Source organism: Mesocricetus auratus, unplaced genomic scaffold (genome assembly GCF_017639785.1).
Source record: "Mesocricetus auratus isolate SY011 unplaced genomic scaffold, BCM_Maur_2.0 Super-Scaffold_100009, whole genome shotgun sequence".
Lineage (NCBI taxonomy): Eukaryota > Metazoa > Chordata > Mammalia > Rodentia > Cricetidae > Mesocricetus > Mesocricetus auratus.
The window spans coordinates 25,587,380-25,612,931 of record NW_024429193.1 but is presented as its reverse complement, the minus strand read 5'-3'; the positions used below and the strand labels follow the sequence as shown (position 1 = coordinate 25,612,931).

The window sequence follows — 25,552 nt, the reverse complement described above, 5'->3', positions numbered from 1 at the left end:
CAATAGATTTTCTTCTTTAGAATTTACCAGGAGACTAACACATCCTTCTTGGAGGAATAACCTCAATGACTTATGACCCAGCAGTAGCACCTACTATGGGCAACATCAAAACCATGGATGACGCTACGCCTTCCATGTAGCGTCTACCATTAACAACTCACTGTGTACGATGCATCACAACCCTGTCTATCTCTCCATCTAACCATACTTTTTACAACAATGAAGGTTTAATTTTGAATAAGTGACCAAGAATATGGGAGATGAACGTAGGGAAGACGGCCTGGTGGGTAAAGGTGCTTGCCCCCAAGCCTGATGATCTGAGTTTATCTGGAGACCCACATGGTAGAAGGAGGCAACTAACTTCTACAATCTGTCCTCTGATCTCTCCATATCCACTCCATGAACCACACATGCATGCACACACATAACTGAAATAGGAAGAGAGGGGAGAAGCAGCAAAGTCAGAAAACAAAACACAAGTAAGTGTACTTTGAGGGTCTGTCTGAGGCTAGAGTCCCAAATGCTGCTGCTGAATGGCCATAATGAGGAAAGAGAATACACATTTAGGTCTTATTCCTATCTGTGGAGTTTTGTAAGACAAAGCAAAAGCAATTCTCTCTCTTTTTTTTGTAGAAAAGAAAAAAATTATTAAATGGAGTGCCCAGCTGCAATTCTGCTTCTATCAAAAGCTCAGAAGTCCTAACTCTCTTATGTGTCTCAAAAGCCAGCTCTGATAAAGACTTGCCTTCCTATGACTCTTTACAAGTAAACACATCTACACCAAAATGAAGGCTGAAAACAGAGAGCTTTTGAGATTTGTGTTTAAGTGGAGGAACTACAAGGTTCAAACAGTATTCACAAAGGGTGAGCTAAAAATACAGCAGCCAGATGCCCAGAAACTTTAAAAACTGCCTCTAATAGAACATTCTCTCTTCCCATTCCAGATTTACAAATATTATGAAGCTCCTGGAAACATAAAACAGGATCTCAAGTATATCCAACAAGGTAAAAAGCAGTGTTTTAGAACATGTATTTAATTTAAAAATCAAACCCTACTTTGTATTTTTACTCAGTGTCCTTGTATCTAAAACAATTTACAAATATAAAATTGCAATCTCCTTTTAGCTTCACTTCAGATGATGGTTCTTTAAGTGCAGTGGAAAAAAAAAAAACCAAGCAGAGAACATTTGAATACATATGATGCCATGATTATTCTGCATGGGGATCTTTGTCTAACTCACACTAGGATGCATTTGATTATCTAGACCATGTGACTGCTTTCTGCCTGTTGCAACATGAGGAAGACAAGGCTTTTAGGTCAGAAGACTTGTCTAAAAAAAGCCAAAGCAAGAAACAGCAAAAGGCTTTCCTGGGCCTGGGACGCCCTTTGGGGTCTAGGCAGTTCTCAATGTTTTGTTTCTTGATGTGAAACACAATGTACCCTGCATGTTATAACTTGCTTATACAAGGAAGTTAAGATGGTTGGGTTAAACATATATTAAATTTCTTCAATAGAGAGACTTTGGCTATTTTGTTTTCTAAGCATGGCCAACATTGTATGAATTAAAAAATATAACTAATCTGAAAAGAAAAAGACTGAAAACCAATGGTTTAGTGATTTTTAAAGCACATCTACTTGAGACACTATAAAATCAGGAAAGCAAAAGAAAATTTACTCAACAGAGAACACATCGGTGCTCACCACCTTCTAGAAAGGCGGTAAAACACCTGAAGGAGAGAGCACCTTTGGTTATAGGCAGTGTTAGGAGTTTTAGCATGCGGAATAGGGCAATAGAGAGTGAAGTCCTCTTCCAAGGGTACTTATGCTCCTTGCATGGAGCAATAACCTACTGCATGCCCAGTATTTGCTTGTATGCTGAGACCGGATCTTCTCAAAACATGTAAGACATGATATCTGCCCTTAAGGTCCTACCAGCATGCCTAGGAAGACCATGTGTACGGTAGATAAAACAATGAGAGAAGCCTTCCTAGAGACCCAGAACGGAAATTTACAATTGAATGAACTGGGGGAGGCCTGCTAAGAACAATCTTGCCTGTTTATTGGAAAACCACAATAAGCTCATTTGTGTTTGAAAACCCAGGCTCCAAGTGTGGTTGGTGTGGGGAAAGGGAGGATCGGGCAGATCTGAAATTGTAAGCAGGGGCAGGTGTGGAAGAGCACTGCTGTCATTTTGATCTTGGCATCCTAAATACAACATGGCTTTATTTAATATGTAGTATTAATGTGCTTAAACCTTCAGACCAATTTCTATCTGATTAGATAGTACTATTATTCTTGCAGTTACACACTAAAGATGTTCTTTGATAATGTTAGTCTGAATCATTCTTATTACATATAATAAATACATGAGATTATTCATAAAACTTTCTGGAGCATTCAACCTCAACTGACCCTCATTGCCATTAAGTGATATAGTTAAGAAAACAGATTTGATCTCGTGAAAGCACTAAGTCACTTTGAACCATGGAGTTGGGGACCTTGAATCTCCTGTAATCCCTAGGAGCCTTTCCTTCTTCCCTAGAGGCACCTTGAGGAGCGACAAATGAGACAATCCAACTAACACCAAACCCTTAGCTCTTGGTGAGGATTAAAGCCTGTAATGATGGGTCCTCAATAACCAGGCACACCCACCTCTGCAACTTCTGATGCATCCTCATGTGTTACCACAGTTACTAGCCACAGCAGTTCTTTTATATCCGATAATTTCTTTAAATGAAAGATTATTCAATTGTGCTTTAAACCACATTTCAATTCAGTGTGCTAAGTTTTATAGAATCTATGCATGAAACAAGTTAACAATGCTCTGATTGTTTTAAATTATGGAGTGTCCAAGGTAGGAAAAAGTTTTGAAAACTCTTGTGAGAGAATAAGAAGGCAGCAATGTGAAGTCACTTTCATTTTAGACACAACATGCCAGATATGCTAAGACTTTAAATGGCCCTTTGGGTTAAAAAGTTATTCTCAGGCTACCATCACTAATCCTCCTGGATACATGGGTCCCAGTGAGCAGATTCATCTCATACCTCTGTGCCCATTCACACACACTATGGTTCTGGTTTATGAAATCATTAACTATAATAGGGCCATGGTATATTTACTAGTGTAATTTTACTGCATACTCTGTTAGAACATTTGACAATTATTACCACAAAAGACTGGAGAAGTCCATGGAAATTCATAATGTCAAAAGAGGCCACTGTATACTTTCTAAATGAGTAACACTTTCACAGAGACTGCTCAACAGGGCAGGCAGCCAGCACAGTATGCATAAAACTGTATCCCCAGAAAATTCTGGGGCTACAAGCATGTATAATGCATGGTTTCTACCTTAATGAACATATACCTTGCTTACTTAGTATAGGATATCCCAGAAGAGCCTATGAAATATGGTTTGTTAACCATGTTGTGTAACATATATTTAAAGCAGATATAACTAAAACAAACACGCATGTATCTCCTATGCTTCTAAAATGATTGATAATACTTTCTGCTGTCAGGACTCTGCAATCTAGGGAGCACTTACACAATTAAGATATCATCACCTCAAAACTCTCTCAGATTGTTGGTGAAGATGACATTTTTATTTTACAAATGAGGACAATGCACACTCTACAGGACAATTAGCACTTGCTTAAAGTCACAAGGTGGGAGTAGAGGCTCAATGAAGATTTCTAATATCAATTTCAATCTTATTCTCAACATGACACGTTATTTCTTAAATAGACGACAGATTGTTAGATGTCAGTGCCACCATTACCTCTTCTTATGTGGAAGAGCTCAAGAAAATAAGGTATGTTTCTCAGAGAAATTACATATTAGGGATAAATTTAATTCTTCAGAATCGGCCATAAAATGTATTTTATTTCAGTTTTCCTTCTAAACAAAAATTCATCCGGCAGGCTTAGCAGTATAAAGACCCAGTTTATGTTGTGAAAGTCAGTTTTGGAATAAGGCATTAGAGGTCTCATAAATCACTCCCTTTAATAAATTGACCTTGGAGTGTCACCCTTTCCAAAAAGAGCCATTTCTCCACCTTGGGACTTTAGCAACCTTTTGGAATTAATAGAAAATGATACAGGAGGTTGAACAATCAATTTGTGGCAAAATCGGATTATTCTGGAAGAAAGAAATGAAAATAGATCGAGATCTTTAATGTTACAATACTGCAAATGCAGACTAAAAACATCAGGCACCCCTCACCTTTCCGGATCCAACTTTAGGATGCCTTTTAAAAAGCTGATGGTAAGAGCGTTTAGACATATTGCGTGGGATGAGAGAAAAGCTCAACAGAGAACAGTCACATGGTATGCCAAGTCAAAGTTTCACTTTGTTTACAGAAGAGCTTAAAGTGACTAGTGGAAAACCTAAACCTTATTTCTGCCATTATTTCTCCAAGTTGAATAAGACATTTTGATTACAGAATACTACAACCAGAGTTAACTGAAAACATACATTTTCATTTCATTCAGATGTACTTATATCATACAAAAGAAATATCATTTACCTGCAGAATTTTTCTTTTTTTAAAGACTGCAATATTTTCCAAGTTGTTCACAAAACCAAAGCGTTTAGAACTAAAGTGTTAACTTTGGAAAATAGTTGCTCATTTTTCATTTGAGAAACTCAAGTTAACAACAGGAAGGTATTTTAATTATTTTTGAGGCCAATAATTCTTTCTTAGCTTCTACCTTGTAATTAGATTAAATTGTATTCTGGTTACTCCAAATGGGAATGTTTTCTTAGAGTGTAGTGACTTTTTTTTTTTTTTTTTGGAAAAAACACAATATTTTAGATTAGGTACTTGGGGAAGTTCTCAAAGATCAAGGAACCAGACTGGGTTCTGAATGCTGAGAAGAAGCCAGAAACAGGGAATAAGAAAGATGAGCTAAATACATGGGAAGGTGTAGATACAAGTCTTTAGATCAGTAGTTCTCAATCTGTGGATCTCGAACCCTTTTTGCAAACCTCTATCTCCAAATATACATTATGATTCATAACAGTAGCAAAATTACAGTTATGAAGTAGCAACACATATAATTTTATGGTTGGGGTCACCACAACACGAGGAACTGTATTAAACAGCTGCAGCATTAGGAAGGTACCCCTAATGTACACACCAATAGGAAGGTACCCTAATGTACACACCAATAGGAAGGTACCCCTAATGTACACACCAATAGGAAGGTACCCTAATGTACACACCAATAGGAAGGTACCCTAATGTACACACCAATAGGAAGGTACCCTAATGTACACACCAATAGGAAGGTACCCCTAATGTACACACCAATAGGAAGGTACCCCTAATGTACACACCAATAGGAAGGTACCCCTAATGTACACACCAATAGGAAGGTACCCCTAATGTACACACCAATAGGAAGGTACCCCTAATGTACACACCAATAGGAAGGTACCCCTAATGTACACACCAAACAGCCATAAAGTGGATACCCTTACTTGTTGGTATTGGTAATAGGAGTGATTGTACTGTGCTGAGAATGTTGTACTGTCTCTCTCATTGTCCTTTCACAGCAGTTCACAAATCTGGCTTTGACACTGTACTGTGAGAGGAACAAGTGTAATGAAAAATAGTATCACTCATAGTTATCCATAATGAAGACAGGATTATGATCCCAACAGTCCAGGACCTATGCTCTTATGTAAGGAATCATAAATCCTTATTAGTAAAATATTTAGAATAAGGCCTAAATATGCACACCACTATAGTAGGCTTACTCTCTTTAAAAACTTTTTTACTTTTGTATATTCTATACTGCTTCCCCTATGTACTATTACCAGGTTTAATTTATATTTGTAACACTAGATAAGGTTAACTAGGTCTAATTCTTTGGTATTTTTAAAACTAACCTCAAAACTATCAGGAAACACACACTAAAGACTACTTTTTCCCTAGCAAATGTCATTCATGTGATAGAAGTTGAAATGTATATAAATGGCATTGATTTCATTAAAAAGCAGAAAGGCTAGTCAAAAGTTCACTTGGTGTTACTGTATGTAAAGGATGGGTCTTCTTTGGGCCACAGAGTTAAATAAATACTTCTTCCATGTCGTTACTGATTAGACTTTCAAAAGATTTATATAAATATATTTGTAACAGAGAGAGACAGAGAGAGAGAGAGAGAGAGAGAGAGAGAGAGACAGAGACAGAGACAGAGACACAGAGAGAGAGAGAGTCCCTGGCGTCCAGAAGGTGGCATCAGATCCCCAGGCTCTATAACTATAGTTAGTTAGTTTTGTACCTAACGTGGGTGCTGGGAATGGATGTTGGTCCTATGGAGGATCAGGAAGTACTCTTAACTACTGAGCCATCTTTCCAACCCCATAAATCATGTTTTCTAACCATATTTTTATTACATCTTTCCATCCATTTGGTGACCTCAGACCAAATCAAATACTGTTATTCTACTAGAGGAATGTAGCAGCAATATGACTGCTGTATCTCTAGATGACTGTCTCACTCAGTCGTCACCAGAGAAGCTTTTTGCTGCAGTAGATGGGAGCTAATACAGAAACCCAAGTGGCAAGAGTATTTGTTACTGTGAAGATGTGTCTTTGCCAAGGTGCCTTCTGATTGGTTTAATAAAGAGCTGAATGGTCAATAGCTAGGCAGGAAGAGGGCAGACTTCCAGGCAAAGAGAGAGATACTGGGAGGAGGAATCTAGGTGCACAATTTTGCCAGCACACTTGAAGCAAGTCAGATGTGCTATATTAAGAGAAGGTAACTGAGGCATGAGGCAGAACATAGATTTAAAGATAGGGTTAATATGAGCTGGTTGGGAAAAAGCCTAAGCTACAGTCAAGCTTTCATAATTAATATTAAGTGTCTGGGCCATTATTTGTGTGCTGGCAATCCAAAGATTGTCTTGACAAGAAAGCTTACTACGTTGGTACTCAAAGTGCTGCATGTAAATCCACAGAGGGCCTGAGAAAGCTGAAAAAAAAAAAAACCAAGAAACAAAAATCAAAAAACAAAGAGCCAGGTTCAGCCTGAGAAAACCTCTGAACACATTCTAGTATGTTTAAATGTGCTTAGATGCTAAAGAAAAAAAATGGGTATAGACAGTCATAGAAAACAAATACTTTAAATATAATGAAGTCATTAAAGAGAGAGCAAAGTAATGTCAAAAGAATAAATCCTATAAAGATGGAAAATATACAGGGTGCCAGGATCCTGTATATTGTTTTGTTTTGTTGATTTTGAATTTTCTAAAAGCTAATAAAAAACAATAGCAGTATGGATTATGCAAACTGCTAAATTAAACCAGCATGTGTATTTTTAAAAAATGTCTTAACTTCAGAATAGAAATAAGGAAATATGTTGCATTGGAAGAGAGATTATGTCTTTGTTTCCATAGAAAACAAAAAGCTGTAAATTTCTTCAAAATTAATAAAGATCAGATTTGACTGAGGGAGATCTCCTGAAGATCTTGGCTACAGACATGAGGAAGTAACCAGGAAAGACTACATGACAGGGGACATGTATGCTGACCCCTCTACATGGTAGCAGCTCTAATACTGAAAGAAACATGATAAAGCTTGTTGGCTACAAAATCCTCATGATTTGTTAAAACACGCCATCTTTTCCTATCACATGGATGGAGATTTATATTAGTTTGGTTATACAGTCCAAATGGACTTATACAATTGACAGATGCCTTTTATATGCTCAAACATAGAACAAAAAATCATCTTTGGGTGACTTGTGCACACCACATATCCCATAGTTGTATTGATGCAGATATGTATGTTACATTTAAAGTTTGTGTGTTTAAAAAAAAGGGGGGGGGGACGGACCAAAAAAGACAAGTAGCCCAGGAGATCCAACCTCTCAAAATGTCTCTGTTCGCAGTTTCCTCAAAATTCTGCATCCGGGCCGGACAGTGGTGGTGCACGCCTTTAATCCCAGCACTCGGGAGGCAGAGGCAGGCGAATCTCTGTGAGTTCGAGGCCGGGCTGGTCTGGCAGCCTCCAAAACAATACAGAGAAACCCTGTCTTGTAAAACCAAAAAAAAAAAAAAAAAATCTGCATCCGGAACAACTTCAAAGTGACTAGCTGAAATGGTGCAGCCTCACAGACCAGTCTAGCAGAGACTTCAGGTAAGTTCTATACTTTCTCATCACACAGAGCCTAAAAAAAAAAAAAAATAATTCAGCTAGCTTTTCTCAGGACTTGACACTTATCTCAATTTTCTCAGGGTCCCCTAGAGAGGCTGTCGCCCCCAGACAACAGGAAGCAGTCTAGAGAAGATGATACCTACATTCTAGTGAGGTTGGCTGGGTGGTTTTTGGTTGTTCACTGGATTATGAATGCTTATCATCTTTTGGAGGGGGTTGGTTGCAGGTTGTTGTTAGTCATGGTCAGGTAGAAAGCTAAACAAAGGAGATTAGATTAGAGATCTCTTTCTGAAGGGAGCATAGGGGCATATAGTATAGAAATGATAGATAAAAGGGTAGATTACTGAATCTACTTTAAATCAAAAAGCAAATATTAATCTCAAATATTTTATATTGGTATGGATTGTTGTATAGATACAAATTTAAGATTAATTTTTGTTGGAATATAATCTATGTATTTCTACTCTTGTTTATGGTATTGTTGTATACTGATACAAATTTAAGGCTATTTTATTATAATGTACATATACTCTTCTCTTTTTTTTTTTTGAGACAGTGTTTCTCTGTGGCTTTGGAGGCTGTCCCGGAGCTAGTTCTTGTAGACCAGGCTGGTCTTGAACTCACAGAGACCTGCCTGCCTTTGCCTCCCGAGTGCTGGGATTAAAGGAATGAGCCTCCACCACCTGACATATATTTGCACTCTTGTTTAAGGTTTTGTACCTACGCAGCTCATTTAACAATTTAATGTAAATTTCTAGTTCTTGAAAGTTAGTATAAGAAACTATTTAGGATAATTAGAAATAGAAGTTAGTAGTCATCTAACAATCAAATTTATGTCCATGTTATGTATGTTTTTAAAGTCAAAAAGATATATTTTAGATAGACAGATGGTTGTCAAACATTTCAGAGATCTATAGAATATGGCATTTAAGATGTTTTAGTAACATAAGACTTTTTATGATAGTGAAACATGTCCGCTTCTGGCAGCACCAATCTATTTCAAAAGAGGATGATGAGCATCGAAGAACCTCCATATGGAGTTTGCTTTCATTGTGGAAAACTTAGCCATTGGGCAAGAAACTGGTCTTGTTTTGAAAGCTGACTGTATGCTTTTCCAAATTGGAAAAGCAAGATACAAAAGAAAGTGACTGCCAAATTTTGCCAAGACAAGGTAGGATAGTCCTTCAAAATTCCCACTATAGAGAAGTCTGTTAGGTATTCAAGGCCTGTAGGTCAAAGATGGATGCCCCAGTGTCCAGAGGATCCGTGGGTGACTGTCCAGGCAGCCAGCTGTCTCTGTTGTTTCTATAGTTTTGGAAATTGTTTGCTCTGGACTTCCTGTCTACTCAGGTAATAGTATATCCTTCAATGATCTTTGATGGAGTTAAAGATTAGATAATTATAGTTACGGTTTTCCTTGTTACAAAATTCACAAAAGAGATGAAAGTATATAAGGTTGAGGGACAGAAAAACTTGTTTATCTAAGAAAATGTTTTTAAGTCTAAAAATATTTTTAGGATGCTAATACAAATTATGATAGAAAATGGTTTAGGCATAAAACTTTGGACTCATCAAGAAAGGGTGGATAGTCGTTTCTCTGAATTTGTCAAATACAAATAGACTGGACATTGTAAATATAATCCTTACCTAAAAATTCTTACTGTATATATTTTTACTGTGTTGGAGTTAAAACTGTTCCTTTTTATTTAGACAAAAGGGGGAAAATGTTGTGGAATACTTGTTTACACCTTGAAGATGTTTCTTTGCCAAGGTGCCTTCTGACTGGTTTAATAAAGAGCTAAATGGCCAATAGCTAGGCAGGCAGAGAGTAGGTCCACCTTCCAGGAATAGAGAGGAAAAACAGGGAGGAGAAATCTAAGTGCATGATTTTGCCAACATACTCAGAGCAAGTTGGATGTACCATACTAAGAAGAGGTAATAGAGCCACATGACAGAACACATATTAAAAGTGATATGGGCTAATTAAACTAAAAGAGCTAGTTGGGAAAAAGCCTAAACTAATATTAAATCTCTGGGTCATTATTTGTGGGCTGGCATTCCAAAGATAGTTAGACATGCATAATTGGATAGACCTATTCTTTCCTTCATGGATCACAGAACTTAGCAGAAGAGGAGTGGGCAGACTGTAAGAGCCAGAGATGATGATACCAAGAAAACAGTTTCTTCCTGATACAACGGGACCAATGTACACCAGAACTCACAGAGACAGTAGCAACATGCACAGGACCCGCACAGATCCAAACTAGAGGGCATCCCAGTGCTGAGATGGGGTAGTAGAAACAAGTTCCCATCCCCAACTAAGAACCTATCACAAACTAGCAATCACTAACAAGGGAAAAGTTAGTTTCTCCAAGAAAGTCTCATTGGGTATACAAACCACAAGGCAGACACTGGGATCAACAGTAGATGGCAAACACGAATGAATTCAAAAGTATTTTTGGAGGTTTTTTTTTTCCCCTTTGGTCTACATAGCTTTGTTTGGTATTTTAATTTTTTAACCTTACTGATCTTTTGCTTGTATATTTTGGTTTATAATTTTGACTTTTTATGGTTTTGTTTTCTCATGCTCTTTTTCAGTTTATTTTTCTTCTTTTTGTTAGTTTGTTTTGTTTCATCCTTGTTTGCTTGTCTTGCATATTGATTGTTTTCTAAGAGAGAGAAAGAAGCCATGAGGTTGGAAAGGTGCAGAGGTGGGGAGGATGTGGGAGGAGATGAGGGAGGGGAAACGGTGATCAGAATACATGGCATGAAAATAACTATTTTCAATAAGAAATAAAACAAATTACTAATTTCAACATTTCTCCTTAGATGCTAAGAAGATATTATATATTTATTGCAATTAAAATACTCTGAAAATATAAATTGCAGTGTTCACCATATTCAATATACTTCTTAATGTTTAAAAAATAGGTTTCTTATGAGAACTCTATAATAATATAATGCTAAACATTTAACATTTTTGGATACACAGTGAAAAAAAATTAAATAACTTATCTTCCTTAAAATTTGTCATCTGATGTTATGGATATAGCATGAAAGCATGAGGCATTTGTATGCATATCCACATATCTACAAACACATAGTACAGGCACAGGAATCTCTTTAGTCTTAAATACAGGATAATATTTTGGTGACTGCTAAGAGCTTCTAAAATGAGATTTGAGGTTTTATATATGTATGGTTCTTTATTTCCACAGAGAAGTCAGATAAACATAAGATAAAATACCAGAAACATGGAGGTTAGTCAAAATTTTTTGTCTGCTTCCATTTTTAATCTTACAAATGTGATCAGTTTTCACTTTCAAGTCAAAGAGAAAAGTCAGAACTTTCTCCCTTCAAAGCCAATAAAAAGTATTATGTAGGAAAGCAAAATAAATATTATGATACTTTAAAAATGAATAAATTAATGACTTTTGTAAAAGACTTCATGTTTTCATTTATAATAAAAAGCAACAATTGTAGGCTAGTATGCAAGAGTTTTGATTGCCTTTTAAGGTCTCATAGGCAAGCAGTGAGAAAAAAAAGATTGGATTAATAGTAAGAACTAAAACTATAAATAACTTACCAATTTATACAACCCATAAAAGCACAATTTCTTTGTTAACTTGTATAATTTGAAAAATTGCAAGCGATATTTCATGAGGAAAGAACATCAATTATAAAATTAAGAGACTTGTTGGAACAGGGGTGTCTTAGTTTACGCTTCTATTGCTACGACAGCACACATAACCACAGGAACCCTTGCAAACAAAAACATCTAAGTGGGGCTGGCTTGCAGTTCAGAGGTTTAGTCTATTATCATCATTTTGGGAAGCACTGCCATGCATAGTACTGGAAAGGTAGCTGATAGTTCTACATCTGGATCTGCAGGCAGCAGGGAGAGTTGTAATGAGAAGCTTTTTCTTTGTGAGGAGCCTTCCCGCCCGCCTGGTTCCAGATCCACATCAGTCCCAAATAAACACACAGGAGGCTATATTCATTATGAAGCTGTTGGCCTTGCTTGTTTCTTACTGGCTAGCTCTGACTTAAGTAATTACCCCATAATTGTTAATCTAAGTATGTTTCTTACTGGAGAATAGTTCCGGGCTTCCTACCCCATGGTGTTACATGTTGACTCTCTTGTGTTTTCTCTTCCCAGAGTCCTACTGGACTCCTAGTCCCACCTATCTAGATTCCTATTGGCTCAACAGTGCTTTATTGACATAAGACTTCCCCAACAGAGAGTGATACTGGGCCTGCCTTGAGCTTCTGAAATTTTAAGCGCACCCCCATGACACACTTCCTCCAACAAGGCTACACCCACTCCAATAAGGCCACACCTCCAATAATGCCACACCTTTAATGCCACTCCATGAGTTTGTAGGGGTTATTTTCATTCACAAACACCCCCCTCCGAGGAAATGCCTTGTTTCTTTACATCATTGTGCTGGTTTGTTTTATGTCAACTCCACTCAAGCTAAAGTCATCTGAGAGGAAGGAACCTTGGTTGAAAAAAATGCACCTAGAAAATCAGGCTATAGGCCAGCCTGTAGGGTACTGTCTTATTATGTGGGGGATGTAGGGCAGTCCATTGTGGGTGGAGCCATCCTTGGGCTGGTGGCCCTGGGTTCTATAAGACAGCAGCCTGAGTGAGCCATGGGGAGCAAGCAGGTAAGCAGCACCGCTCCAGGCCTCTACGTCAGCTCTTGCCTCCAGGTTCCACCCTGTTTGAGTTTCTGTCCTGACTTCCTTCAAAGATCAACAGTGATTTGGAAGCGTAAGCCAAATGAACCCTTTCCTCTTCATGTTGCCTTGGTCATGGTGTTCATCTCACAATAGAAACACTAAATAAGACAAACATTAAGAGAAGACTAAGAGCTGTTAAGTCAATAGACACTTACTAAGCTAGCACTATTCTAAAGGTTGGTGTGATTCCTGCAGTCAGGTCACACATCCAGTCTACTAGATATACAAAACCCAACATATACGCCAGGTAGAAAAATTAAAGACAGAGGGTAAGGAAAAGGAGACTTACTGTAGCCACAGAGATCTGAAAGAAAGAGCCTGTCTGATGATATTTTGGATTGAATGAAGGAAGTGGAGGATATAAATTATGTAGGGAAGATATAGTTAGTGAAGACGAGACTGGCAGGAGAGAAAACTAAGAAGTATCTGGGGATCTGGGGTATGCAAAGCTTCATAATCTACAGAGACGCTTTGGATTTGACGCATTTGGGGGTACATTTGATAGACATTTTAAAAAGATTTCTGTAAGCAAGCAAGAGGACAAGACGGGAACCAGAGATGGCATTGAATGCTAAAAAGCAGAGCTTAGCAGGCTCTTCCACTAGGAGCCTGGAACAGTAGTGCTAGAGCAATGTAGATAGAGGAGGGGCATGCTCACGAGGCTTCAGAGAGGATAAAGATTCTAGTAGTAACCAGAATAGAGGCCATTCATGTGAGATTTTGGCAAGGAATTTTACCTGTATTTTTCGCATGTCGTGACAACTATATAGAGGCTAAATTAAAAGGTGCTGTCCTTGGGGCTGGAGAAATGACTCAGTGCCTAAGAGCACTGGTTGCTCTTGCAGAAGACTCAGGTTTGGTTCTTAGCACCCAAATGATGGGTCACCATCATCTATAACCCCAACTTCAGGGGTTTGATGACCTCTTCCAGCCTCCTCAGGAACCAGGTATGCACATGAGACAGACAGACAGACAGACAGATAGACAGACACACACACACATGCACGCAAAATATTCATACACATAAAATAGAAAGAAATTAACGAGTACTCATTTGTTTGCTAGAGAAGTGCCTGCTTTGCTGCTCTGGAAAGATAGGAAAGGTGCCCTCAGGGCAAGACCCCACCCAGGTAACTTGTGAAAAGTAAGAGCCTAAGGAATGCATTCCCTGCTCCTAGGGAGCAACTGCACACATAAGCTGCTTTAACTGTGATCCAAATAGGCAAAGGTCCATCCCAAGCTGGTAGCTGAACTTGGCATAGTCAGTCATGTTGTAATGACTTTAGAAAAAAGATGCAAGATTTAGGGAGTCATGGATTTTTTTTTCTACATGGTTTCAGAGAGCTCCTGAGGCTAAGTCATATAGAGTGAGGCTGGGGTCTCTTACAAGGAGTCACTAAAAGGTCATTGCATGAAGATGTGATGATAAGGCGTGGGCTATAGTGGAGACCTCAAGGTGTTGGAGCTGTCAGAACCAACAAGAGCTATAAAGGAGTATAACTAGCCTCAGAGAGAGAGGCATGTTGGAGACAGCAAAGCTGGAGGGGTAGAGACATCTAAGCCCCTGAGATCGAAGCCCCAGACACTGGGCATGGACTGTACAAGTTGGTGATTGCCCTGATTAGTTTCAGTCTTGCTGCGGTTCACTTGCCTCACTAGAGCTGCACTCCTTCCTTTTGGTCTTATTTGTTTTTTATTATTTTACAAGGATGACAGTTAAGAGATTGCCTTGAGTCTCAGAAGAGATTTTGGATTTTAAATAGTGTAGAGACTGTTAAAGACTATAGGGATTTTGATTGGACTCAACTCATTTTGTGTCATGAGATGGGTGTAATCCCTTTAGATTAGAAAGAGCAATATGGTAGTTTTTGTGAGAAATGTCCCTCATAGGCTCATGTCTCAACACTTGGTCCCCACTTGGTAGCACTGTTTGGGGCAAATATGAAACTTCAGAAGTGGAGCCTTGCTGGAGGAAGTCCACCACAGAAGTAGGCTGTCAGAAGTTCATAGACTCATCTTTCTATTCCTGACTGCGGATAACATGTGATCAACCAGGTTCCTGCTATTGCTGCCATGTCATGCCATCCCCACCATAATATCCCCTGGAACAACAGGAGAAAATTTAAAAGTCATGATCCAATTAAAAGATACTCAAAATGTACAATGAGTAAAAACATTGGTTGGTTCCTGGATGTTAAAAAACAGTGAGCATGTTATTGGGAGAATTTGTACATAGGCAATGTACTCATAATAGCATATTAATGTTAATTAACTGCCAGTAATAATTAGATAATAGAATAGGAAAATGCTCTTGTTTAGGAGATACATACTAAAGTATTTGAGTGAAATGTCTGCTTAACAGTCTCTCAAATGGTTTAGGAAAAAAAAGTGTGTCAGCTAAATAGAAGACAAATTGCAAGACCTAGTGGATCCATATGAAGTATTGAGTGCACTACTTTTGAGACATTTAAAAATGGGTATATAATAATTGACAAGAGATTGGAAGAAAAATATGAAGGAAAGGGAGGAGCAAGCATGGACTTTAGTGTTAAAGAGAAGTGTTTTTGTGCGATGGTGGTGGGTTTGTGTTTAAATGATAGAATCTTAAGCTGGAAGGTCCATAGTGTCTTCATTACTTGACTACATGTTGAGATGAAAACAAAAACTATTAACCATGAGAGGCTAAGACATAGACTTGTACTTACACAGGAATATGACCAAAAGGCCCAGTATGTGTGGAGATTGAAGTACATATGCTGGTTTCTGATAGATGAATGTAGAAACTAATTGTTTCTATTTCTTTGAGTTAAGAAAAGAGAAGAAGTATTGAAAGTTTGAAGAGAGATGATGTAAAACAGTTATATAAATGAATTGGCATGGACAGTCTAGGACTCATTTCCTTAAATGAAGATCCACTTAATTATAAAGATGGAGGAAACCTTAGAATTTATTTAGTCAGATCAGTGATTTTTATAGTAAACAAAAATTAAGACATACATTCCTCTTATAATTGATAGGTTTTGAGAAGAAAAATATTGTGGAAATACCAAATGTGTTTAAATGGCCAAGTGAAAAAACAATACTAAGGATCTCACTTGTGTGCTGGAATCCTCTTGGCGAGTAATATGCTAGGTACATTGTCCACTGTTTCTTCAATGCTGACAATTCCTTATATCAAACCACATAAATGAATACATTGTATAGAAGAGGCTCAAAAGCCTATATGCTATCTCAGAGTAGCACAGTTCTTTCCACAAATGGGTAAACAGGACGAAGGTTCTGAAGTTCTCTGAGTTGGTCCTATTTTAAAAGATTCCCAGTGAAACTGAAAACAATCAACGTTATTCAACTCTATACTAAATGTGTACTGGTTTTGTACCAAGTAGACTCCCAATACACTTATTGACTCAAGCACTTCAGTTAGACTATAGCCTAAGAAGGAGGCACCTGAGGGCGGACACGGTGCCAACAGTAGCAGACACTGAGAAAAGGAGAACTGAGTGAATGGGAAAAGGAAAGAAGGACCACAGGCTGAAACCGAGGTGGTGATGGAGTAAACGGACTCCGTGCTGACAGGTAGTCAGAAATTAGCAGCTGCAGTGGGAAACGTCTATGAAAACATTGCATGCACAGATGAACAATAAGGGCTCACATACCAAGGCCAGGAAGAGGAAGCAAAAGGAAGGGGTCAGAATCAACCAGCAATTTAAGAATTCTCAAATAACAAGGAAGAGTGTAAAAAGTAAAATTTCACTACTTCACTTTAGTGCGTTGCCAGTCTTTAATCCCCTCCTGACCCATTTTCATCCCAGCTGAAGAGAGGCATTGTTTGTATGCTGTATTAGCTTTTAAGGAGATTAGTTTCAGGAAAAGTTAAAAAAACCAAAAACCAAAAAACAACTTTCATATAGTGACCTTGATATAAGGCATTAGATTGTATTCTGTTCCCAAACCACCTGTTTTAAAAGAAACCCTCCGATCACAATCCAACATTTTGTATCGAACCAGAATTATAAATAGAATGTAAAATGCTGGGTGAAAAAAATAAAATTTTGGTAAAATTCTTTGTAGCTATACTGACATGAAATTCAAAGTTAGCTTATCTTATCCACCTGTGGATGTAAAAATAATTATTCAGTTATAAAGGAGAAATAATGTTTCACAACAGAATAACCCTAAAGATGCTCACTCATGATGACTAGAGAACAAAACTGACTCCCACATTTCTATAAATTTCTCAGAGCATAAAAAAAATAGATGGTGTTTTCTTTAGAATTATATGCAGTGTTGCTATTGTAATTATGCTTTTCACTAGTCCTAAGAATCATGAATTTCAGATGATATGTTTACAAAGAGCATTCCATAATTTAGGAAATTAAATTTCTATTTCATAATACTGTACATACTAAAAAACTGTTATGTAAAAGGTTCCTTAGATAAATATATATTGCTTCAAATATGCTTCCTGATATAGCTATTCTGTTATTTTATATTTTATTTGATAATAACAATGAGTCATATGTCTAATATCTTTGAAAAGCTCCTCTAAATATCTATCTAAATATTTCTAGATAACTAATACCAAAACATACCAAAGACACTATTAAACATTTTATACATAAACACACATCAAGCATATGTAAGTTATGGTGACGATGAAGTGAAAACTGAGGTACCTAATACTCAGCTTAAGAAATAGAACATTACTAATCCTTTTGCAGTCCTATGAGTATGTCCCTAGCCAAAGGTTTCTCCTACACCATACTGAATTTGTGCTTATCAATATACTGACTTTCTGTAAATGCATGCTCTATAGCTATGCAACTCTAACAATGCTACTGTTTGGCTTTGGTTATTTATACGTCTTAAATTAATGCATTTATGAGGATACTTTTTGCAGGTTCAATTTCTCACTCAATATTAGATTCACAGGTTCTACCTATATTGATACATGGAATGAAACTTTATTCTCACTATTCTGTTTTATTGTCGAATTGTAATTTACCCATCCTTTGTGAAAATCATTTGGGACGTTTCTTTTTTTTTTTTTAAAAAGGTTTATAAAAAACTCAAAAAGCATTTGTTTTACAATTGAAAATTGAAAGTTCAGTTATATGATTTTTAGCCCTCTTGGAGGTAAAGTTGGATATAGTTTTCCCATTCTTTGTGTGTGTGTGTGTGTGTGTGTGTATGTGTGTGCAGCTTACCGTGTACACACATGTGGAGGCCAAAGGCTGACGCTGGGATGTCATCTCAGTGCTTCTCCGCTTTACTGCTTTCAGAAGGGGTCTCTGACCTCACCTTCAGCTCAAGGAGACCAGTGACCCCCTCATCACTGGGGTCCTAAGTGTGTGACACCATCACCAGCACTTACATGGATAGTAAGTATTCAAACTGAGGTTTTAATGATTCTACAGTAAGTACTTTGCCCACTGCATCCTCTCCCTGGCTTCATAATTTATTCTTTCTTAAATAACTCTAGCCTTAGTTATATACAGCATTATAATTACAAAGTGGCCAATGAGGTATATTTCCTAATTTTTATGAAAATTGGTATATTTAGACTGCATGATATAGTTGTCTGTGTTCACTCTCATACTGGGCTTAAAATAGAGTGCTTTTTGCTGCTTTTCGTGTTTATTCTATAAAAATCTCTACTTTTAATTTCCTTTGTCAAGGCCTGTAAGAAAGCCAATGAAATTTGAGAGCAATGGTAAGAAAGGAAAAACAGCCTATGATTGATAGATGGAATGGGAGAGTTTCTTGTAGAAATGTGGACTACCAAATGAAATAATACACTACTACTCAAGAACAAGGGTTTGGCATTTTACATTTAAAGTATTCATTAGCTATTTGACCTTGTCAAGTAACTAATCTTCAGAGTATTTGCTTTCCTTCTGTAATGTAAATAAAAAAAATCCTTCCATAGGAATACTGTGAGAAATAAACAGGACCACAGCACAGTTCCTGGAAAACTACCAACTTTCAGTAAATATTAGTTATTTTTCATATCTATCCTTTCCCACTAGAGGGTGGAAATTCTCCAACTGCTTTAAGAGACCAGAAGCACATAATTTGTGGTAGTTCACAAATACCTTCTTATTGTTGTGGATAGCTGGCAACATTTACAAAGGCAAGATATTATTGTAGCTTTCAAAATTATAGAAAATATTTTCGTATAAGTATTATGAAATAGGAATACTACGGCATAAAAAGTCAGTAATGAATTAAGGAACCTAAATATAATGGGGAGAAAAGAAAAATAAGTTAAGAAAATGAAAAATGAGGGGTGATAGAAAGATGATGAAATGATGGCTACCAAACAGTAGTATTATTTGAGAGAAAACCAGAATAGAATGAAATTTTTATTCAAAGATATCAACAGTTCCCAAGGAAGGAAGCATTCTTAGATTAAAACTGCGTATGAATTGTAATGGGAGAGAGGGAACACTTTATGGCACAATGATCAAAAAGATAGTATCACCCTACATGCTAGCATCTTTGTTACAGGAAGGTACTGTACACGCTACCAAAGGAGAAATGTAAACACCAACCCACTCATGAATCCTTTGATCTACATTGCTGTCCTACCTTCCAGATATGCTGGTGGAATGCTGGTACAAAGCATATGGAAGAAACCAACCAGCATCTGATTTGACTTAATGCCCTGAAGAAGAGGAGGTGGAGAGTATCCTTGTGTATACAGTATGCCTTCTGGTATAGTGCTTTTATAGGATTCTTAAGTGTGAGAATGAGTGGGTCTCTGCATCTGTGTCTGTTTCTTGGGCCTTTTCTTGGGCTCTTTTTCTTGTTGTTTTACCCTATCCTCATGTATTAGGATATTTGTATTATATATATTTTGTATATATTTTTATATTTATTTGGTTTTTCAAGACAGGGTTTCTCTGTGTAGCTTTGGAGCCTATCCTGGCACTTGCTATGTAGACCAGGCTGGCTTCAAACTCAAAGATATGCCTGTCTCTGACTCCTGAGTGCTGGGATTAAAGGCGTGTGCCACCAATGCCCGTAATTTTTATTATCCCTTAGAAGCTTGCTCATTTTCTAATGAGAGAGAGAAATGGGGTAGATCCAGATAGGAGGAGAATTAGGGAGGAAGTGGAATAGAGGTACAGGAAAATATAATCAAGATATATTATGTGAGAAAAACTATTTTCAATAAGAGGAAAAAAGAAAATGTAAAAAAGCCTTTAAAAAGTCAATGACATCAAGTAAACTTACACAGTGATATGTATGTTTCTGGAGAGGCACAAAAAAGGGATTTTTCAAGCGAGACTCATTTCAATGGTTGATTTCTCTTGATTACAATTTCTACTATTAGCAAGGCACTGATGCCCCCAAGTCACAATGATATGCCATAGCCACTATCCTCAGGATCTCAAAGTGTGGCTTGCGATAATAAGAGACAGGCAGACAAATGCATCCTAGATATAGTAACCCCAGTCCTATGAAATACACAGGAACGGATGTCTTCTGGTAGTGCAGGATGATAGCAGGAACGAGAGGAGAAGAGTTATTTAATATGGAGTAGTAATGGCTAGACTGAACAGTGAGAAATGAAGAAGTAAAAGCAGAGTTAGGACACAGACTGGTGCTGATTCATATTTAAAAAATTGTAACACAATACATTTGATCATTACTATAACAAACTCCTCTCAGATCCTCCCAACCTCCCAGCATCATGTTCTTCCCCCATAAAAAAAAGTAACAGCAAAGCAACAAAAACCCAAATAAAAAACATGAAACAAACTGAAAACAAAACAGAAAGTATAGAAAAGACCATGGTGATTGTGTTATTTCTACTTGTGAAATCAAGACTGCTAAAACTGGATTACCAATGAGGAAAGAACAGAGGGTCCTATCTCAGGCAGAAGAATGGAATGGGTGAATAAGGGAAAGGGCACACTCAGTTTTAGATGTGTTGAATTTCCACTACAATGAGGCCTCCAACTCAAAAGAGAAAAACACTCTTATATGCAGGTTCAAGAACTCAAGAAAGAAATGAACTTTGGCGATGTCAGCACATATGCAGCTCCTGAAGCCATGGAAATACAGAGTGTGAGATTCTAAAGAGAAAGAAACAAAACAGATCTTAGGAAGCAGCTTTACAATTCTTTTTTTGAGATCATAATATTATAACATCATTTCCCCCCTTTTCTTTCCTCCAAAATCTCCCGCATACTCCTTGCTCTTTTTTATATTAATGGTCTCTTTTAAAAATATTAGCTTTTAAAGAGCAAAGAAATAAATGGGAACAACAGCATGATGGCAGCGAGTCACAGCTAGGAGAGCATGCCAACAGATACAAAAGACAGAGTGTGGCCAATCGGGCTGCAGAACAGTGGTGTATGCTGCAGAGAGGCACAGGCAGGAAAGGGCTGAGAGGTTTGGAGGAGGTGGTGGAGGGGAGAGGAGGACTCTGGCAAGCGTAGTGTAAGCAGACAGTGCAGATGCAGTGATAGGTTCTGCTTTGAATAAACAAAGCTCTGAAGCTGAGAAGAAAGGGCAGATGCTGGAAGGAAGAGGTAGGTTTCTGCTAAAGTTCTAAGGGTGGTGACAGAGGTGGGACTGTGATCCCATATGGTGGATTAATTTGGGGCAGGGGAGTTTTGTTTTGTAGATTAGGAGGGAATGAAGTTGAGGACATTCCTGTTTAGCACAGGCACTTGTAAACACTTTCTTTATAATTCCTAAAGTGTTTTATACTGACAAAATTCTCTGATCTTTACTTCAATTAGTTACTTATGCATTTCCTCAAGGGGAATCACAGGATGGTTGAAAAGTAAAAGTCAAGAAAAAGGTTGAAGTCGTGGGAAAGAACACAGTAGCGCTGGATCATTTACCCGATATATACAGGTGGAAAAGGCTGTGGTGTAGGGAGGTGTGTGAACCTATGATGACATAGGCCTCCTCCTCCACTCACCAGTGCACACAAACCCTTCTCTCCCGAAACCCTCCTCGATCATACTGTAAATCCAAATCAGTTCTCTGAGGCTGAGGAAGTGGAGCTTTCTGTCCATAAGGGATGGGGTCATCAGACTGTGTAGAAAGTTCTCAGAAGCCAATTCTTCATGCTCAGAAACAGTATGAACCACACAAAAACTGACCCAAGTCCACCCCACATGTATATCTGATCCCACCTCCTCTTAGCCACTTCCAAAAAGAAAATACTCACTTATAAACACATATTTAAAAAAGTCGTCACATTAATTTTAAAAGATGTTTACAGTATATGTGGAGGACCACACAAATCTGTGGTTCTGACCAAAGGACCACAAGTTTGTGACCCTACCATCACAGCTCATAAATAAAAATAGGGGAACAAGCAAAAAGGAATCAATCTAGCAAAACTCAGGAAAAGAAGCAGCTAATACAATCAACAAAACAGTCAACACGAGATAGGCATGGTGAATGTTCTTATTGGCTCCTCAAAGATACAGATGCTTAAGTTAACACCACCATCATGAAGTTAGTGAGCTGAACACAGAAGCAAGAACACACACCTGTTATGATGTAATCGTGACAGACACAGCACAAAAGTCTACATGAGCTTTGGCTAAGTAGTGCGTCCGAGGCCAGCTTGGGCAACATCATGAGACTGACTCAAAAAGAGACAAAAAGATGGCAATAGTAACAGCCATGCCAAGCAGTTGCAACCGTGATGGTTGTGATTGTGGCCTGGAGGTTCAGCTTTGGTCATGATGATTGACAGCTTCCAGAACAGTCATCGGCACTTCCCCTCTGGGCTCTGGAAACTGATGGCAAGTGAAGAAGGCAGATGATGAACTGCATATGCTACCTTTCCCGGAAATGATGTTCGGAGACAACATTTTAATGATTTAGCATGACGTTGAGCCACTGAAGTGAATTCAATGATACAGATGCACTAAGATGTGTAAACAACTACCAAGGAATGCTTAAAGCAGCTTGTGTTGAAGAGTGGCAGGAAAGTAAGAGGAAGGGTGAATACTCCAAAGAAGCCATTAAACCATATGACCAGATAGATCTATACAACAGATTCAAAAGGAAGGGCACTTGGTGAGTCTCTTAAATTAAAGGTTGTATCTATAGCAAATCATATAGAAACAGGAACTGAAAGCCAGAGAGAAGTTCTCCTGTGTGAGGATGAATTGTATGATCACGGAGCTTCCTAATACATCCCTGCTTTTTTCTGCTGTTGGAGTTTTTCTTGAGAACGGAAGGAGTGTGCTTACCAGGAGGAATGTACTTATCATGAGGCCAACAACAAATACATGTTCTGAGAACACACATCCCAACAGAACAAAATTGGTAATTTAGTGCATGTTCTACCTTTCCTCTTCATAGAATCTAATGAAACAAGACAGTATTTAACAACCAGGAAGGCAGTTTGTTTGTGAGAAGTTAGTATTTATGGAAAGAAATAATCCTACTCTTGCAGATTCACAAAAAAGGACCCGAGAGAGTAGATTGTGAATCAGCATACACTCCACATGGAACCTGACTGAACACGTTGGCTGTTTGTAGGGGTGTTTTCATTATGAGATTTAATTTTCCTGATTATACAATTTTCTGTACTTAAAGGCAAATAAAAGATTGTTACAGGCAGGATTGATACAACTACATTTATACCACCTGTCTTCATATTCATACTCCCTAGTTATTTGCTCTGGAGTTCCATTTGAATTAGTGTGACCTTTGCAGCAGAGGCATGTATGTGTCGCAGGAGATGGACATGGTCCACACCGGTTCTGATGCACTGTCCGTGAAGATGGATTATAAAACCATCACCGAACCTGGATGCTGTGAAGAGGCTGGATTATAAAACCATTACTGAACCCAGATGCCTTGTGACTTCCATAGGATTCCTGACTGTGCACATTGAGGTACTGTACTGGATCTTAGACTTGGGCTTTCTGGCATTTATTTGCACTTTTGAAGACTTGTGATATGTCACCTAGAAGTGAATCTTGTAAGATTATTCATTACTTGAAGTGTCTGGTCAACATCATATTTACACATATGCATTTAAAAACACACGCATCTAAATGTATGTCCCTGAGTAGTGTTACATTACTTACTTCAATAATTCATTGCTAAAAACTGACCCCTCCTTTTTTTAATGGTGGGAGATGGGTGCAATGAGTGTGTTTCTGATTAGTTTATCCCTGTGAAGATACCAAGAAAGTGTGTCTTTGGTCACTGCTAAATATGGCACAAATCACTTTATACTTAGTTGTTCTAAAGAGTCTTTTGTAAGAGGGAAAACTTAATAAGAAAATATGGATAAAAAAAACCCAGAAAACAGAATAGTACTTTAGAAAGAAAAGGCAGTAAAAAGAAATGAGTTGAAACATTAACTTCTGATAAGGTCATGGTAAAATGATTTTATAACACATTACTGAAAGCTAAATTCTACAGAGATGGAACAGTTGGACAGAAAAGTGGAGGACCAAAATACAAAACAATGTTAGCAAAGCAGACTCTGACAGCTGTTACCAAATTAGAACTCTATAAAAAAATTGCAATTCCATAAACAATATAAAGAGACTGTCAGACATAGTGAAAATGAGCTATAGGTGTGTGTGTACATGTGCACAATGTGCACATATAAGAAACTAGCTAGAGCTGAAAAGGGAACAATACCCTCAGAGTATGTGGGGAAATTTTCACATTCAGCTTTACCCTGCTGCTTCCAGCATGATTACAGGACTAATCTTTCTAGAACACTCAAAGAATAAAACATCTAACTCATGTACACATACATAAACTCTGTGTTGAACATAGAAATACACTGCTAAACACCAATTGGGCCCCATCCCGAAGAGTAGATGGGCTACAAAACCGTTAAAACTGGAGAGAAAACCCAGAGTTGGGTGAGTAGAGAGATAAGGATGGATACAGGAAGATGTAGGTTATGTGGATATGAACAAAATACATTGTATGAAACTCTGAAAGAATAAAGATACGAAAAATGTCCAAACCATTAATGAAATGGGTCTTACGTAAGATTTTAGATTTTGACTAAACACATCGAAACTCTTATAGGGCTGAGGAGATGGCTTGCTGCTCGGGCATCAAGACCTGAGTTCAGATCCCCAGCATCCACACAAAAGCTAGGCATGGAGGTACATGCCTGTAACCCTAGTGCTAGTGGAAGGAGACAGGAGGGTCCTAGGGTGTTTGTCAAGCTAGTGAGAGTTCTATCAGAAAATGTTAAATGGAAACATGATTGAAGAGGACCACCGAATGTCAACCTCTGGCCTTTACACACACTTGCATTGCTGAGAGTACCCTTTACTAGAAATGCACTCATTGAAAAGCAATAAAGATAGAAAGGAAATGATTTAAACATTCAATCAAATGAATAACCAATAATATATATGAAAGAAAACAGCATAAAAGCAGAAATAAGACATAGAAATAGTCAGAAAAACCTAATTCTAACTTTGGAAATGCAAAAGCCTCCCATAAATTTCAGTGTGAGTGTGAGTGTGAGTAAGCTTTGCTGGTGAATGTGTGTTTTTAAACTCCAATGTTTTATAGAGTAGTTAAATATCTGTGTAACTCAGGAAAAGGTACACTAAAGATTTAATCAATCTCTTTCCCCCAGTCTGCGTGCGTGCATGAGTGTGTGTGTGTGTGTGT

The 25,552-nt window shown here is 37.8% G+C and overlaps 1 protein-coding gene and 1 pseudogene across 9 annotated transcripts in view; one reads left to right on the top strand and one right to left on the bottom strand.

Annotated features, from left to right (window-relative positions):
* The window catches only part of Gstcd (glutathione S-transferase C-terminal domain containing), a 96,870-nt gene that overhangs the window by 17,709 nt on the left and 53,609 nt on the right, over positions 1 to 25,552 (bottom strand). The window lies entirely within an intron of this gene.
* On the top strand, positions 22,162 to 23,967 carry LOC110343059 (annotated as a pseudogene).